General features: G+C 43.4%; 1 long non-coding RNA gene across 1 annotated transcript; it reads left to right on the forward strand.

Moving 5' to 3' along the window:
* The first annotated feature begins 6,239 nt into the window (after window positions 1-6,239).
* LOC123722611 lies at window positions 6,240-18,773 on the forward strand. Its single transcript, XR_006756528.1, has 4 exons — window positions 6,240-6,313; window positions 15,432-15,525; window positions 15,946-16,102; window positions 18,672-18,773. It is a non-coding gene; the product is annotated as an uncharacterized LOC123722611 (long non-coding RNA).
* Window positions 18,774-19,568: the final 795 nt, after the last annotated feature.

The following is a 19,568-nucleotide window of genomic DNA, read 5'->3' on the forward strand; positions in this document are numbered from 1 at the left end:
CTCATACAATACGCATACATTTCAAACATAATCGTACAAAATCTTTAGTACCAATATTTGTCACAAGTAATTTTTTTAAGCGTAGTATTCAATTTGTAATGTCTATTCTATTAGTACTATGTATATGTCAAATGTATTTGTATTTAACCTTCAAATGATGATTTAATCCATTCAGAAGGCTAACGCTTAATTATAGAATAAATAATGTAACAATAACAGAAGAAATCAAAGTGTCTAATAAGTTTGCAGTGCCGAATGCATAAGACCTTTATTCAATATGGCTTATTAGAAATAAGCGCTTATATTCTGCAATATCAGCTTTGATGGGACGGACTAACACGTTCTTATGATGAAGAGAAATCTGAGAAGAAATTCATAGATATGTGTGAAGTAAGCCCGCACTGGGCCAGCGTGTTTGACTATAGCCAAATCCTAGTCTTTCAGTTATTTCAGATCCCGATATATTAAAAAATAAACTATCTAAATGTACTGATCTTTCGAGACTTTCTGAAGCAAGAGGTATTTTTGTATTGTTTTGGTATTTTACGAGCGTCGGTGGTTCAGGGGTTAAGTACTTGACTTGCAATCTGCAGGTCCAGGTTCGAATACAACCACGTACCAATGTGTTTTTCGATTCTTGATTTAAATATTTACATTTATACGACGTTCTTAGGCCGAAGGAAAACATCGTGATGCAACCTGCACATACTTAAGAAATTAAAAGATATGTGTAAAGTCAATCCGCACTGGGCCAGCGTGGTTAACCACCACCCCTAACTTAGGGTTTTGTCCGAGCCCTTCAGTGAGGACGTATAGTGAGCTGATGATTATGATTCTATAAAATATGGACCTTGATGAGTTTATGGCGGTTAAAAGTTGATACTCAGTTGATTGAACTGTAAGACTGGGTTATTCCATTCTAAGTTCATACAGTTATATGTCGTTTTGCTTGTGACGTCGGTGCCAGGCGGACTGAAACGTTTTATTGATTTAATTCTAGCCTATTCCTTACGTAGCGTCGGCAGAGAACTCTTCAACACATCTTTATTAGCCGTCATATCTGAATTCATTCCCTTCTTACGTATAACCTCTTACACAAAATCCATCCATATTTTCTTTGGTCTTCCTCTACCTTCGTAGCAACACACATTCAAATTCGTTATTTCTTGTTTTTTTTTTTAATTAATTATAATGTGGCAAATGAGCAAACGGTCAGCTGAATTCGTTAAAGCGAAGTAACCGTTGTCCATAGACACGTACCTTTAATCAAAGGAGGGGATGAACAGAAAGGGTGTATTTCCACTTCCTTCGCCACCATTATTTTCATCATCTCTCCAAATTTATATATTTATTTATATATTTATACCACGGTAATCTATTGCTTGTAAATTTCTCCATTACTGAAGCTACATTCAAACAATAGTTATGCTGAATTTCAGTTTATCTATCTATATATAAATAAAAGAAAGTCGTGTTAGTTACACTATTTATAACTCAAGAACGGCTGATTCGATTTGACTGAAAATTGGTGGGCAGGTAGCTTAGAACCAGGAATAGTACATAGGATAATTTTTACCCCGTTTTCTATTTTTTATTCCGCGCGGACGGTGTCGCGGGTAAAAGCTAGTCTATATATATAATATAAAAGAAAGTCGTGTTAGTTACACTATTTATAACTCAAGAACGACTGAATCGATTTGACTGAAAATTGGTGGGCAGGTAGCTTAGAACCAGGAAAAGGACATAGGATAATTTTTACCCCGTTTTCTATTTTTTTTATTCCGCGCGGACGGAGTCGCGGGTAAAAGCTAGTATATATATATATAAAAGAAAGTCGTGTTAGTTACACTATTTATAACTCAAGATCGGTCGAACTGATTTAGCTGAAAATTGATGGGCAGGTAGCTTAGAACCAGGAAACGGACATAGGATAATTTTTACCCCGTTTTCTATTTTTTATTCCGCGCGGACGGAGTCGCGGGTAAAAGCTAGTTTAATATAAAACTGATTCTCATAATGGATCAGAGCCTTATAAATAAAACTGGCTGAACATTGATCCTTTTGATATCATTATAAACAGTTATTTCAAAGCAATTACCCTTAATATCATATAATACTGGTAATCTTTTGTAAGGGTATACAAATTATCTTTTATTACAATATCTGGGTCAATGTGTCATGACAGTCGATATTGGAATTAGATATTTATGGAACATATTTAGGTCATCGTCAGTTGAACTTAAAAATAACTTAAATCAGTCAGTTTTTAGTGTAATCACACCCTAAGTGCAGAATAGCATCTATGAATTTCTTCACAGATAAGTGATATAACCCTTAAATACTGAGCGTCCAACTTCAATTAAAGCCAAAATTTCTTAAGATCTTGAAGTGTGTCATTGAAATGTGTCAATGTCAATAGTTGTGTCGTCAGTGTGTCAATACTTGAAAATGACATTTTATTTCATTCCGATGTCCGTCTGTTGATGTTACGTGACAGTTCATTTTATCTATATTATTCAAGTCTATGACACGGTAATAATAATACCGTGAGTGAGAGAGATACAGTTATACACAATTCCTGTGACGTGACAAAGACAGGGATAACTATCTTCCGTCCCTTTCTGCGTACCAGGGTTTGGGCTTTGTTTGGAACAAAGGTTGTCCCCAACAAGCAACCTAGGTTGTCCCTAACAAAGTTTGACATTCGTGTTATTTTTCGAAAATTGTGAGTACTTAGTGGCTGTAATTGTGCAAAAATATTTTGATATTACAGTTTTAGTAAGGTAAAGTTTATAAAACATGGTATACTGCTGTATCGTCGGTTGTAAAAGCCGTAGTGAGCGAAAAGAGAAAAACATAACCTTTCACTCGTAAGTACTGAAACTACGCACTTATTCACATGTATTCATACAAAATAAGGAAGAAAATACAAACTAGTTGTTCTTTACAGTCTTTGTAATAACTAATATGTTAAAATACGGGTAAAATCAGCTAAAATAAAATAGTATTTTTCGAACATTATGCGCCCAAACGCAGATGTCATTTGTGTCAAATAATATACTGTAGATCTGGGAAACAAGCGGCCATATTAAACTTCTTTTCAAATTAGTTGGTTATTACCCGTAAAAATAATACCACCATCTTGTTGTAAAAATTACCCTGAATTTAGGGGAAATAAATTATAGTATGTATAATGTATATAAATGAAACAATTCACATATTTTATACTATTTTCAACAGATTTCAAAAGGAGTTTTTAATTCTGGTATATGCTGTGTTTTTAAATATTTGATACTTTCTTATCCCGTTGATTTTAAAGAGTATGCTTTTTAATTTGTCCCATGTAAATTTTGTTTCTTAGAAATTACAATCAAAATAGTTTAATATTAAGTAGTTTTACATGTAGTGTTCACTGTAATGATATACAGAGTAATTTAAAATTATATGACTATAATATTGGTACGTTTTTTGTAGCTTTTTATGAAGACTTAGGGCTTCGTGCATATCGAAGAAAAATAGGACATCGTTTGAATGCTCGTCTAATGGACCTAAGACTGAAGAGATGCCGCGCTTTGTTGAAGCAGTACGCGGGAAAAAAATATCGGGAAATTCTTTTTTTGGAGTCACTCAAGACATCCTTGATTAAGGCAGCCGCCGATATTGACATGGACCTCGTTCGTGCTGTGATAGACGACTGGCCGAGCAGATTGAAGGCCTGTATTCAAAATCACGGATGTCATTTTGAATAAACTTTAGTGTCATAAGAATCTATGTTTTGTTAAGTTCATTTTGGTATATAAATGGTCACATAATGAATAAACTTGTTTCAATTATTTTATATTAAACATGTAACAGAATTTATGACCTGACTAAGTATTACTAAAAAAATCTGTTTATGTAATCTTAGTCACATAAACAAAAATTACGCATTGTTTTTTATATTTATTACGTTTATTAATTACAATTTAATTGGGAATATATAAATTGGTCTATATTAAATTATATCGTAATTATTCATTTTCGGGACAAAACAAATAACTGGTAACCCCAATCCTTTTACTTATATATAGGTATAGTCTATAGTACTCTCTATCTGTCCCTTACGGGTGAACGCGCATGTCATATCTATATAATTCTTCATCTGAGATATTATTAGTTCGAATTTATACCACCGATACAAACCGCTACCATCAGCGTCAAAATGGAGAAAATCAAATAAGCACAAAATATTACGTCTTATAGCCTCATATACAGAGGACAATGCCTTGAATGGTACAATCAATTGTTTTGTTAACTTAATTGCTGTTTTAATTACAGGTGTTATTCACTAAGGAATTTTTGGATGTTCAATTAGGAATTGCTTTATCTCTGCTTTCTATCTTCTTTTTCTTCATAGCTTTTATGGGATTCTATGGTGCTATAAATTGCTCACAGTTTCTATTATTTATGGTAAGTCGATGAATTAAATTCGCTTCCCATTTGTAATCTTAATTTAATATATATAAAATTGACACAAAATATACGATCTAATGAGTGGAAAAACTGCCTATTGCTCAATCGCATAGATGTCAGCATAATCAAGAGTGACAGTAGATAAATACATTACATATATTTAAAAAAAAACGCTTTACTTTATGTACAAAGTACTCTGTTACTAACAAAAAATAACTTATCACCAGCTATAGATGCAATACGGCTTCGAAACTCTTTTATAATTCCGGCACAGTGGTGAAAATACCGTATAAAAACTTTGACAGATGACAGAAGACAGCGGTTTCTTGACGCTCTACTTAGAGCTTTCAGTTTTTCTCTCTATTGCTTTGTGAGTAGGGATTGCAATCCGGAAAAACGGATCCGATAATCCGGCGGATCCGGCATCATTTAATGGTTATCGGATCCGGTACCAATATACCGGATCCGGTGCTAGCAGTTTGTGGGAAAATAATATAGCTGTTGCATGAGTAGGTACTTTAAATGCGTTGTACGTATATATTTGCAGCTCTATTAGAAGTCGTTTAGCTGATGACACAATTAACAATATTTGTTTTCTACGATCTTATTTTCAAAATTTATATTGATTTTCTTTTAATACTTATATTTTTTTACAATTATTACTTAAAATAATTATTTATCGTAAGTTGATTAAACTAAAGAGTTCTAAACTCATTATTGTGATAATTTTTGCCATTCATTCGTTCGATAGATTCATCAAATCATGATGGTATCTGTCATAAACATAAATACCTATAAGACTTGTTTGTTAGCATTCTCAAATACTTTAATAATGATTTTGATCTCATTTCAGTTAATTACGTAAGGTTAATTGTATCTATGAGATATTATAGTTACTTGATAATTAATATTGTTACTTATAAATTGATCTATCTGTGAAAGTGAAATCTAGAAAGACTAAGCTACTCGTTACGTCGTAAAATTATTACTAGTTACCTACACTACTAAATTTTAATTGTTTTCTTGTTGTCTATTTGTCTTAATATTGGTTAGGAAATAAAGTCGATTTTATATTTATTATATTTGTGATTTATTTTTTATAAACTACCTACATATAAGTGCAGTGACACTTGATTAACTTACTTATTTTGTACTAAAAAGCGAAAATCATCTTGATTTAATCAATCCGGTCGGATCCGGTCGGATCCGGCCGGATTGATGGGAATCCGGTCGTATCCGGCCGGACTGAAAATGACGCCGGATTGCAATCACTATTTGTGAGCGTCAAATGATGTACTGCTACCAATGACAATTATGGATTGAATGACCAATTAATTCGTAATAAGTTAATATACGCTTTTATAATGTTAGCTGTCGCCTGCGACTCGGCCGCGCGGCCTTTTAAAAAATAATAAGTAGCCTATGACAGCTCTGCCAGACTATGTTTTACATCTGTGCCAAATTTCATCAAGATCCGTTGAGCCGTTTCGGAGATACCTTCAAACATCCATCCATCTAAATATTCGCATTTATAATATTAATAAGATGTATTTCTTTGTTTTAGTACTCAATCCTCGTATTTCTACTTTTGCTATTGGAATGTGCACTTATTTTCTACTATACTTCAAATTTAATGGAGGTGAGTTTTAAAAGAGTACAATTTTTAGCTTTAGGTCTTGATTTGTTACTTTTGTCACTAGATGGCACTGTTAACATTATGTAAATTTGTAAATCACGCTATTGTTTGTACAATAAATACAAAATTTTTATTTTTATTTTTCTAGAAGGGCATTCAAGTTGAAGATGGCCAAATAACTCATGCATTGAGGCTTGCATTTCACTGTTGTGATCAGAATTATACGTAAGTATTTCTTTTAACAACAAAACATTGCCCATTTTTATTTGCCCGACTGACAGTAGAGTAATAAAACATTAGTATGTCGGCGCCCGCGCGCCACTCGAGCGAAACTGTAAACAACACGTGCACCGATTGCGTCATTCGATGCCCCCACTCTCCCCACTACTAGCTCTGCCGCTATAAAAGACGTGCGACATTATTTGAAAGGCAGTCTTGGCTCTGCCGTGGCTCGGTGCACTAGTTGTACTTCCTCCCTTCCGCCCTTCGGGGGGCAGGCCGTTATGTGAGGCTCCCCCGGCGCCAATAGAAGCCCCGGGTATACTCACCAAAACCCAACGGTGTTCCACCTTCTCCGCTTGTGATGGGGCCGTGGGAACGCAATAGCACACCACCACGGCACCGTCTGCGGATTGCCCGCCACGTGGAGATGCGGCGGGCCCTGCTTCCGCGACGACGCCTTCAGCAGAAGGCGCCGTCGACCTTCGCTGAGGACTCCTCGGAACACGTGGGGAGTCCTACAGCACGGGACCCTTGCGAGGCAGGCGGCGAACCCCGATTCGCCGCCCGCGGGTCCCTCACGGCGGCGCCCTGTCTAGCGCCACAAGGTGCGCCCGACGGCGCCGCCCCGGTCTCCTGCGGCGGATCGGGAGCGAGTCGACGGCTTCTTCCCGCGCCCGCTCCGCCGCTTCTTTCAGCGTCATAACCTCGACGCTGAAAGAGGAGACCGCCTTCCATACCTCCTCCCTGTCTGCCATAGCAGCTGCCATGACAGGCAGGGAGAGGTCCGTCCCAAGGACCGAGGACACGGCGACGCGCTGCTCCGCCCATGCTGGGCATGCCTCGCGCGTGTGTTGCGCCGTGTCCACCTCTCCGGTGCCACAGTGGTGGCAGTCCGCGGTGGGCTCCCTTTTCACCACCCCACACGGATACGCCCCGAAGCATCCGTGCCCGGTGAGCATCTGAGTGAGGGGGTAGTTGGGGGCCCTGTGGCGGCACTCCACCCACTCCCGCAGGACGGGCCCGATCGCCGCCACCAACAGCCGGCTCGGTCCCGGGGACTCCAGCTCCTCCGCCCACCTCCGGAAGAGGTCGTCGCGAGCCTCCTCCCTCCACTGCTTGACCTCCAACGGATGCGGGCGGAGGTCACTCTCCTTCAATCGCCGATAGACCGCCGCGAGGACCTCGGCCTCGAGCGCCCACGGCGGGCTACCGGCGATCAGGCACGTCGCCTCGTATGATGCCGTACGGTACGTCCGAGCCACTCTCAGCGCCATCACCCGCTGCGGACGTCGCAGCAGGATGCGGTAACGGGCGCTGAGGGATTCCGACCATATGGGCGCCCCGTACAGCGCCATCGACCTCACCACCCCCATATAGAGGCGGCGGCATGCCCATCCAGGGCCGCCCAGGTTTGGAAGGACCCTTCCGAGAGCACCTGCGGCGGCTACCAGTTTCGGAGCCAAGCGCCGGAAGTGCTCCCGGAAGGCCCATCGACCATCGAGGATACTAGGTACTTCATGGTACCTGCGATGGTGATGGGTGTCCCGGCCACCGTTATTTGGGAGCCTCGAGGCGGCCCACGTCGATGCCCATGGAATGCCAGGGCCTCTGACTTGTTGAGCGCCACCTCGAGCCCCAGCCTCCGAATTCGGTGGACCACCTGGGCGACCCCCCCTGTGGCGAGAACCATCGCCTCGCGGTGTGTGCTGCCACGGGCAGTCACGAGGGTGTCGTCGGCATAGCATATCAGGCCGACCCCCCGCAACATGTCACCGCGCAGCACCCAGTCGTAACCGATCCCTATGGAACACCGCACGACATGGCCCGTCGGGCCCAGCCGTCTCTCGTGGGGTACACCACAGCCCTTCCGATAAAATAGTCCCGGATCAGCCTTTGCAGGTGGCCCGGAACACCGAAGTGCTGCAGTGCCTCCATCACCGCCGTCCAGGGCAGCGTGTTGAAGGCGTTTGAAATATCCAACGACACAGCCACCAACACGCCGCCCTGTGCGACTACCTCCTCGGCTAGGCCCTTGAGTCGGGACACCGCGTCGATAGTCGACCGGCCACAGCGGAATCCGAATTGCGCGTAGCTCAGATTTATGTGCTCGGCGAGACGAGCAACGAGCACGCGCACGCGCTCGAAGAGTTTACTCGGCTCGCCGAGCAACACAATCGGCCGATACGCCGATGCCTGGTCGGGCGGGCGGTCATCCTTCTTTAGAAGGACGAGCCTACCTTCCTTCCACGAGCTGGGGAACCGGCCCTTATTCGCCCCCCGAGCTCGGGAAGCGTCAGGTATAGTACCCGACCAGGCACACCGTCCATCCCGGGGGCGGTCTTCTTGAGGCGGAGCTTTACGGCGGCGTCCATCACCTCCTGTTCGGACACCGGCTCCACCTCATCGTTGACCGCCTCTCCTTCCTCCTCCGCCGGCAAGGCAGACCCTACCCGGTGCGGGAAGAGAGCCCCGACCACTTCCTCCGCCAACTGTGGCTCCATAGTAGTTGTTATGGGTGGAGCCCAGGGTCGAAGCTTCTTCCGCACCGCTTGGTACGGTCTGCCCCACGGGTCCTCCTCCAGCGTTTGGAGCCACTCCTCCCACGCTCCCTGCTTGGCCTTCGCAATGGCGACCTGGAGAGCGAGGCAGTCGGCTCTGTACGCCTGGTACAGCTCCTCCTCCATACTCTGATCCCGGACTCGACGCCTTCGGCAGCGAGTGTACCGGCGGCGCGACACCACACACGCCCGTCGTAAGTCGCGCAGCTCTGGGCGCCACCAGTACACTCGCCGGCGCGGACGGAACGGTTGGGCCCTGGGCATAGACGAGTCGCAGACGTTGGCCAGCAACTTTTTTTTTTTATTTTTTATTTTATTACCAAAATACAATTTTACAATAAAAAATATTACAGTTAATTAACGCTATATAAACCGCAGTGGTTTGTCACTAGCGCTAAAGTGACCATCTTGCGTACATAAATAATGTTTTAGCTTACGCTTAATGTTTTTTGGTGTTATGCATTTTACCAAACCTGGGGGTAGTTCATTAATTAATTTAGGAACGATGTAACTTGCCGTGCGCTCGCCGTACACATTTTTTGCTCCGATGGTACAAAACTGGTTAAGATTTGTCGACCGCGTACATACAGGATGTTCAATTTTAGTTAAAATTTTTTCATTAAAAAAATATTCTTTTAGCATTAAATATTTTATTTTTGTATGAATTGGTAAGACATTACAGTGGTTGAAAATTTTGTTTTCATCGTTATGGAATTGTTCTTTAAACTTAGGTGATATAATCTTTTTAAGTATTTTAACTTGTAGTCTGTAAATTTTATCTAGGTAAGATTTATATGTGCGGCCGTAACTACCTAATCCATATTGAATATAGGATTCAGCCAATGCGTGGTATAGCATTAGTTTTACTTTGAATGGTATACGGTCTTTTAGAACAGTTATATTTGCTATCAATAATTAAGCCTAAGTACCGTTGATTTTCTACAATTTCGACGTTGGGGCAGTTGCAAACATCTCGACTTGCGGTATGCAGACAGTTGTGTTTATGTGCCACTAATCTAGAAGAATAATCTTGTTTGATATATGGTGATTTTATAATAACTAGTAGTTTTGTTTTATTGCTGTTTATAACAACACGAGCGTCATGACACCATCTCATTAATGCATCTAAATCAGATTGTAGAAGTTTGAAAGCTGTATTCGGGTCTTTATTTGCTATTACAAGGCAAGTGTCATCTGCGAATTGGTAACATGTGGAAAATTTAATAGAACTACTCATATCATTTACGTATGATGTAAAAAATAGGGGAGCAAGCACAGAGCCTTGAGGTGTGCCTTCCGTTACATCAAATTGTTCGCTAAACGTCTGGTCTACCTTCACGGAAAGTTTCCGATTTTGTAAGTAATTCGTGCACCATCTGAGTAACGGGCCGCGAACGCCACAGAATTCCAACTTAGTGATAATCTGCTTATGGTCTAAGGTATCAAACGCACGCGAAAAATCCACAAACAAAGCTAATACAACGTGTTTGTTGTTGAGATGTCCATTAACTTCATCCGTAAATTTTATCAGTAAGTCATTCGTTCCTTTCCCTTTTTGGAAGCCAAATTGATTCGGATAGATAACCTTATGTTCCTGATAAAACTCTTGTATTTGTTCGCAAACACATTTTTCTACTATTTTATCTATCGATGAGAGCAGGGTAATGGGACGATAGTTGTAATAATTATCGCGTTTACCCTTCTTGTGGATTGGCCTAACACAGCCTAGTTTTAGCTCATTAGGATACACTCCTGATTTAATGCTACAATTAATTAGGTTAGCAATAGCCATTGATGCATCTTGTCCTACGATTATAATATCGGATACCTTAATATTATCAGGTCATGGGGCCTTATTGGAGTTTAATTTTTTCAATATTGTATAAATTTTCTCCCTGAAGGCCTTTTGAAAGTACAAGCTTGAGTTAATGGGTTGTTGACAAAGTTGATCCTGTAGTTTTACGTCGCATCTAGGAATAATTTCTTTTACCGCAGTATTAAAACCGATCGCGAAATCGTCAGCAATTTTTTTAGTGCTAAACCCTTGAGCTTCGAACGCATTAAGAATAGCAGCATCGATAGATTGTGTCACTCGTCCTAACATTTGGTTGACTATCTGATATACTTTTTTTGTATTTTTGAAATTATTGTTTATTTGATTAATGTAATAAGTGTTTCTTCGAGCCTCTAAAATTTTGTGTATTTTATTACGTATTTTATTATATTCTAATCTGACTTCTGGGTTATATGAACTTTTTTTCCATACTTTAAATAGCCTATTTCTTTTCTTACATAAGCGGGAGATATTTTCATTCATCCAGGGAATTCTAATGGGACGGTTGCTAATTTTTTTACTAAAGGTTTTACAAGACGTAGCTATTGATGTGGCATGCTGAAAAGATTTGCGGATAAAATTACAAATATCGTCAGGTGAGCTCATGTCATTTGTTGATAACCAATCAACTTTGTTTAATTCTTGTTTCAATATTTCATAGTTAATGTTTATTTTAGTAACATCCTGTATGCACTTGGGTTTTGCGTCGGCGACTGAAGTGAATACAATTGTGCGATGATCGGCCAGCACGACATCTAGTGCCGCAGAGCATGTATCTAATGTAGGGAACCGAGCAAAGATATGGTCTATACATGACTTTGTTGTGACATTTAATTTTTTTTCAATTCTAGTGTAGTCTGAAATGCCACATATCAGTCCATGTTCGTTAAAAGTATTTAGGTAATGGTTCTTGTAAGAGGAATTAGATTTTAGGTCTATATTAATGTCTCCTATGAAAATAAGGTTTTGTTTTAAGTCAATCATAGAAATATCTTTCTAACTCGCCCAGCCGGTCCGCTTCCGCGTCCACGTTCTCGGCGGAATCGACGGGATCAGAGTCGGCTGTCCAGCTTGCGACTATGGCCGCCTCCTTTGCCATCTCTCGATCCAGGCGCCCTAGCACCCAGCGCGGGCCATCCCCGGCCGTGGTGCGTGGCGAGTTTGTCGTGGCCGAGGCGGAAGTGGAGAGGTCGAATCGAATATAACGATGATCCGACAACGTCTCCACACCCACCTCGACCTTCCATCCACAGATTTTGGGCACCAAGACCGGGGATGCGAAGGAGAGGTCCACGATGGACCCCCCCTGTTGGCGCACGCAGGTCAGCTCCCTTCCTCTATTGAGGAGCATCAGCCCCGACGCGGCCGCCCAGTCCTCCAGCTCTTCCCCTCTCGGGTTCGTCGCGGGGAATCCCCAAGCCGTTGATTTGGCGTTGAAGTCCCCCGCGACGACCACGGGGAGGTGGGAGACCCGCGCCGTGAGCGCCTGCACCTTTGCGAGGGCGCGCTCGAAGTCGGCGAGGGGCCAGCTGGGTGGGAAGTACACCCCCACTATGGCCACTCCCCGGACGACCACGAGCACGCTTCCCGTGCCTCTCGCTACCTTTCGGAGAGGGGGGGTCGCCGCCGCGGGCCGGAGCGGAGATGGCCACCAGGTTGCCGAAATCACCCGCCCAGTCGTCCCGAGAGGGGATGACGTACGGGTCGGCAACCACCACTACATTTATCAACCACTGCGCCATGGTTTGGGCCAACAGGTCCTGTGCTCGGGCGCAGTGGTTGATGTTACATTGTAGGAGTCGGATGGTGTCCATTTACGAACTGGTGTCCATCCGCTCCACTCCGGCCTTCTTGGCCTTGCGCCGAGGCCATCGCTTAGGCGCAACTCTCTCTCTGCGCGCCGACTTCTGCCCGGCGGTGACGCAGCCGTCGCCGCCGATCGAGTGGCCCGCCGGTTTGCCCGCCGCCTCACAGACGGGGCAGTTCGGGTCTGCCGAACAGTCCCGTGCCCGGTGATCTGGCTTTCCGCAGCAGAAGCACAACTTGCTGCGGTCCACCTCACACTGGCACTTGGCACCCATGTGTCCCGTCTCGAGGCAGCGGAAGCACCGCGTCGGCCGCGGGGCGAGCAGCACCACTCTGGCCGAGGTCCAGCCGACCCTCACGCGACCGGCGTCGGTCACCTTTTTGGCGGCCGCCACCGGCACGCTCAGCCAGAGGGAGCCATCCCCCCTCGGGCCGAAGGCGAGCTTGCCCGACCTTATAGCGTCGGCCGTGCAGTCTCCCTCTCTGGCCACTGACTCCACGACCTCAGCCGCGGTGACAGAGTCGTCGAGGCCAGTGATGCGCACTTCGGCGCATTTCATCGGCCGGCCGATCCTGACCTTCTCATGGCCGAGCACCTCCCTGAGTTTAGCGGCCAGAGAGTCGGCCTTTTCCGGGGCTGCATCGCCCCCCACCTCCAACATTCGGGCGCCCGTGGCCGCCCTGCGGAACTTGACGTCAGCGATGCCGAGTTCCGCGAGGTTGATGCGGCTCTTCGCCTCGGCTAAGACCGTGGCATACGTGGCGCCACTCTCCTCTGCTCCCGGAGCGAGAGTGAGGGTGACCGCCGCGGTCTTTGGGGCCCGTAGTTTGGCCTTCGGTCTTTCGGGGGGGCGAGTCTTGACCGGCCCCTTGGACGCCTTCTTGGCCGCTTTCTTGGCCCCGCGGGACACTACCTTAGTCCACGGAGCTTCGGCGGGCGTAGGGGCAGACTTGTCCCTTGCCTGTGCGGCCTCTTTAGCGGCCAGGCTCGGCTGCTTCTTCTTCCTCTTCTTTTTATTTTTGGGCGGAGCCTCGCCTGGGGCCGCCGCCGAAGATGTCGCCCGATCCTGGGCCCCGGTGCCCGATGTTGTGGGCAGGGGCTCTTTGGCTGGTCCCTTCTTTGTCGTCCCCTTTTTCGCCTTGGGGAGCGAAGCGGAGGCGGCGTCGTCTTCCTCTCTCCTGTCCGCCGCCAGCGGGGGCCGGCGCCGCGGTTCGGGGAGGAGACGATCCTCCAGTCCTGCCAGCCTGGCGTTGAGTATGGTGCCAAACTTTTCCACGTTGGCACGCGATACTTCATCCAGCAGCTGCCGGATATCTGTTTCGTCAGGCTGGGCAGGTCGGCGCTTGTCGATATCCTTCAGTTCGCGCCGTAGCTCCTCCATGTCCCTTTGGAGGCGCGCGTTTGCTGCTTCCAGCCGCGCCACCTCCTCCGACATCGTCCGCTGTCTTAGCTGAGAGACGGCGGCCTTGATGTTTGCCGCCGCCTCCTTCAGCGCTTTCACCAACGTCCCCTTTATATTGGTGGACTTGGTTGCTACGTCTATAATTGTTTTAAGTGATGCCTCGACGCATTTGTTGAGGGCAGCACTCGTTTGGTCTTCCTCAGTTTCCACCAGCGAGAGGTGAGCTGGGCCGGATAGTATGGAGGCCCTTGCCTCTCTCGCTGTGCGTAGCGACGCGGCCACCTTGGTCTCGGCTAACTCCGTACTGAGGGGCCGGCCCCGTCCTCGTTTTGAGGTAGGCCCTTCTGTTGGACTCTCCAGACACGACCGACATGTAGCTGGCGGCCGATGAGTCCGAGTCGAGATCGGTGTTGGACGCCGTAGCGCCCCTGTCCATTACAAGCGAGTCGCAGCGCGTCAGCATGACCCTCAAAGTGCGCCCGCTGTTTGCGGGAGACTCTAACAACTGACTACTCCCACTCTGCGTCGGTGTGCTCGAGCCTCCGTTATCCTCCTCTCTTAAAACTTCTTCCCTTAAAACTATGTTCCTTTCGCTTGCTTCGATGTCCATATCCGTTGCCAAGGTCGTCGTGTATCAACAGCAGTCTTTGCCCCCCCCCCCCCAGAATACGCGGGGCTGCCCGCGGCCGAGGCCGCGGGGAGGGATTCTCCTCCGGCGATGCCGGAGGTACCCTCCTGGGGTATGTCTGTTTTGAAGCTTGCCATTTCATACCGTTTTCCAGTGTTGTCGGACACCGGAAACCGCCTTTAAAACGGGGTGTGGTCCCCATGACGCGCGGCCTACAAGGCCGCCATCCTCCGACCCCTCAGGGTCCACTGGTGTTCCCCGCGGGCCTGTCCGGTATGGGAGGCCCTGTCCGGCATAGCCCCGCGGGAAAACACCCCTCACTCCGCGCGGCGGCACCTCTGTGCACGTCGCGCTCAGCACCATCCAGTGGGCGTGCTTGGACTCCGTCCAGGGCCTGCGCTAAACGCAGGGCCCGGCAAGAGCCCCATAGTGTCCGCGGGCCTTCCCGGTATAGCCCTGTCCGGTTTAGCCCCGCAGACCCTATCTTCCTCCCGGCCAGTTGTTAGCCTCCCCACATAAGGTGGGGAGTTTCCAGGGTGCACCACGAGGAGGTCACCGGCCACCGCACCCCTCGCTTGCTTAACCTAGACGCTTTGGATAATTGATTTGTGGAAACGGATTAATTATTATTCCGGTGCTATAATTTGGTCACTAGATTAATTATACCCGGTTATTATTTAAGGCTAATTTATTGAATTGTTACTTTGGAACATAGTTTAGTTTAATGGTTAATTAACTGTCATTAGTCCTGTGATTTTGCTAAAAACTATTATAAAGTTTAAAGTAGCTTCATTCTTTTTAACTATGACCGATCCTCTTCCTACAAGTATATTAATGTAGTCCGTCGGTTTTTTTTATTTTAATAATATGTAAAATACTAAATAATGTATAGGTCTAGTGCAGTAGAACAGATTCAACCTCCATGGTCGTGTTGTGGTCTCAATGGATACCCACGTAATTGTACTGCAGATATGAGCTATACTAAGGTTTGATTAACATTTAATTTACTATCCTTCTATCTTTTAAATAATCCATCCATATTTTCTTCAGTCTTTTTTTCCCGTTGTAGTAATAACCTCTTTTGAATATCCTGGAAACAAAAGTATGTGGTGCCAATTTTCGCCATTTTGTTTTGACGTTTACGGTTGGTAGCGGTGGTGAGGATTTCAGGAACATTAACAGGAGCGTTTAAACCGAAATTAAGTAGTAGAAGACCTGACCATTTACAGAGATTACTGATTTCTAGCCATCCTTAACCAATCTCATTCAATACTTTCTTGATTATTTGGCCATTAATTTTTTTTATCAATTAATTTATTTAATAATTAATTTATATCAGTAATTGTAAATTACTTTAATAAATTAACTAAATTAAATAAAATTTAATTAATTAATAAATTTTACAGATTTGTCAAGAAACTATAACAAAATGGCTTCAAAAGTACCAGGCGAGCATATATACATCAGTAGCAGTGTTACACGTATTATTGGCGTCCTGCTCTCTCCTACGACGAGCGTATAGTTCGTCTTTCTCGCACACCTAGCATCAACAAAGGAGTGGAAGTAAGTGACCTTTTAGAACTCTTATTGATTTGGGTTTTTGCTAGTGATGCAACGGAAGTGTCTTACCGGAACCAGAAACGGAAACAGATGTCAAAAATAAATTTTAGCAGAAACGGAAACGGAAACGGATGCGGAAACAGAAGTGTAAATAATAATAAAAAACATATTTACAAAAATATTTTTTTCGGTAAAAACAGTTTGTATTCGTTTTTAATTTATTAAGGCATTGGATATCGATGTCCTTTAGCCTTCAATGTATGTATTTTTACTGCGCTGCTATAAGTTAAAATACGCGTTTTTTTTTTAATTTATTTTCAGGAAACAAAATTACACTATTTACAAATTAAAGTTCGCCAAACCACTCGTATTGACACACGACAAATATATTTCTAACTATGTAATGATGATGATATATTACATGGTTATCACTTATTCAAAAGTACATTTAATAACTCGTACGTATGAAATAGTCACATTTTGCCAGTTGTCAAATTATATATGGACAACAACTAGACAGTTTACTCCAGCAAGAGAAACTGATTGTTTCAAACAGCAGCAGAAGATATTACGCGCTTAAATTCACAAAATAGTACGTAAACAAACAAATGCGACAAGTGCCGAAAGGCCGCGCACGGACTGCCCGTCTCACGCCGCGCATTTGGATCTCTAAGCCGTCGTAAAGTTCCGTTTTATCTCCGTTATAAAAGTTGCGGAAACAGAAGCAGAAACGGATGTTGAAAAGCACGCGGAACTTCCGCACTTGCGGAAACGGAAACAGACATCCGTTGCATCACTAGTTTTTGCTAATTCTTTTTAAATTTCTCTGCGGTTAATGATTATGGAGTTTATGCGTTCTTAGTACATATATCTTACTTTTATATAATTTTCATTCCAACGTTTTAAATTGCATACATACATGGCGGCCATTACGAAATATATCTTTTTTTGGTTATTGATGTGAAAACATCTATAGGATCACTTGTAAACCGAATCGTTGGGTTGGCGACGCTTGCCGTGGCGACGGGTCGCCAAGCTATACTAAAGGTATACATTATATACCGAACCCGGCCTGAATCCACCATAATATGATGCTTTCCGTCCTGTCTTCGGGGACTTTCCACAGGATGAAGGAACCATAAAGGTTCAGCATGTAATCCCGATAATTGAACTGATCGGAACCTCGAACATTTTAAAACGTTGCTTTGCATATATATTCAGTAGTGATGCAACGGATGTCTGTTTCCGTTTCCGCAAGTGCGGAAGTTCCGCGTGCTTTTCAACATCCGTTTCTGCTTCTGTTTCCGCAACTTTTATAACGGAGATAAAACGGAACTTTACGACGGCTTAGAGATCCAAATGCGCGGCGTGAGACGGGCAGTCCGTGCGCGGCCTTTCGGCACTTGTCGCATTTGTTTGTTTACGTACTATTTTGTGAATTTAAGCGCGTAATATCTTCTGCTGCTGTTTGAAACAATCAGTTTCTCTTGCTGGAGTAAACTGTCTAGTTGTTGTCCATATATAATTTGACAACTGGCAAAATGTGACTATTTCATACGTACGAGTTATTAAATGTACTTTTGAATAAGTGATAACCATGTAATATATCATCATCATTACATAGTTAGAAATATATTTGTCGTGTGTCAATACGAGTGGTTTGGCGAACTTTAATTTGTAAATAGTGTAATTTTGTTTCCTGAAAATAAATTAAAAAAAAAACGCGTATTTTAACTTATAGCAGCGCAGTAAAAATACATACATTGAAGGCTAAAGGACATCGATATCCAATGCCTTAATAAATTAAAAACGAATACAAACTGTTTTTACCGAAAAAAATATTTTTGTAAATATGTTTTTTATTATTATTTACACTTCTGTTTCCGCATCCGTTTCCGTTTCCGTTTCTGCTAAAATTTATTTTTGACATCTGTTTCCGTTTCTGGTTCCGGTAAGACACTTCCGTTGCATCACTAATATTCAGCTACTAGAAAAACTTCAATATCGTGTTTTAGAACTTAAATCAAATTGATGTGAAACATCTATAGGCTCACTTGTAAACCGAATTGTTGGCGTGGCGACGCTTGCCGTGGCCACGCTATACTGAGGTATACATATATATGTATACCTATATATTATTTTAATAATATTACCTTTTATGCATATTACTGGTACACACACGATGTTTCACATCTGCCAGGCGTCCCATGACGGCTCACGTTTTTTTTTTGTGATAATTTTGAGACAAAATAAAGTTGTATTGTAAAATAATGTTTGTTAACTATATGAGCAAAAGTAACAATAATACAACTCACGCCTGTAACTCAGAGGGGTAGGCAGAGATAACAGACCTCCATTTAGCGTTGCCAAATGAACCTACGCAATCCACTTTTTGCCATTTGGTGATATGGAACGTAACGGGTGGCAAGCAACGTCGCCATCTTTGTAAAAGTATTTTTCTATCGTCGTAATGTCTCTTGAGAAAAGTATTTTACCAAAAATATTTTTTTGAATGGTGAAAAGCTAATAATATTGGAAAATATGATTTATTATGTGTTTTATTTATTTATAGGCACTCCTAGAAAACGCTCATCACGCGTTTCCCCCGCACCTGACGGAAGAAATGATGATATGGTCATGATTGTATTAGGAAGAGGTAGGATGGGTTGGCAGAAACACAATTAGACTAAACTTCAAAAGAAAAGTTTGCAACTTCAAAATTAAATTTTTTAAAAAGACATTTTTTTTATAAAAAATAATTATGCAAAAAATATAATTAATTTACCTAATATAAGAATAAATGACTATATAATGATTTGTTTGTATTTTTCTTACACAGCCTTATTTTTTTAAATTGCATGTCAAACAAAGTCAGTTGCAATGTTTAGTCACGCAAGAACTTTTTATAATTAGGTCAGACTTGCAATCGATACCTGGGAATACACAGTGTCACCGGTAAATCGTGAATACCGTCCTATCGTAATGTGTCTAGACTAACTGTAAAGATTCAGGAAAAGTGTCGTATTGTATTTTACTATTGGTTTATGAAACAAATCTCGATATGTCGTGTGTTAGAGGTAGGGTTGTCAGGTCACCAAACTAGCAGGACAGACCAGCCAGTTTGGCCGGACATTTAGGTAGAATGGTCGGACACCCTATATTATTTAGGATTTTGTCTCCGTATTAATAGGTACACTCTCGTTTGGGAAATGTAAAAAGCCTAACAAAAGCTCGAAAACCGTTTATTTTGGCCGGACAAGCAATCAAAACGCCTACCTATGTCAGGCTTTATCCGGACGCCTGACGTTGTTAGAGGAAATAACTAAAAACTTCAAACAATTGATTCTTTGACTTCATAAAATATGTCAAATACTGACTGGGAATTCCTAGTAATAAATTATATTTTCCCTACTTCGACTTGGATTTTAGAAGTACGATTTATACGGTACACATATAAAAAAAATTGGAA

The sequence above is a fragment of the Papilio machaon genome, chromosome 28 (genome assembly GCF_912999745.1).
Source record: "Papilio machaon chromosome 28, ilPapMach1.1, whole genome shotgun sequence".
In the NCBI taxonomy this organism is placed as follows: Eukaryota; Metazoa; Arthropoda; class Insecta; order Lepidoptera; family Papilionidae; genus Papilio; species Papilio machaon.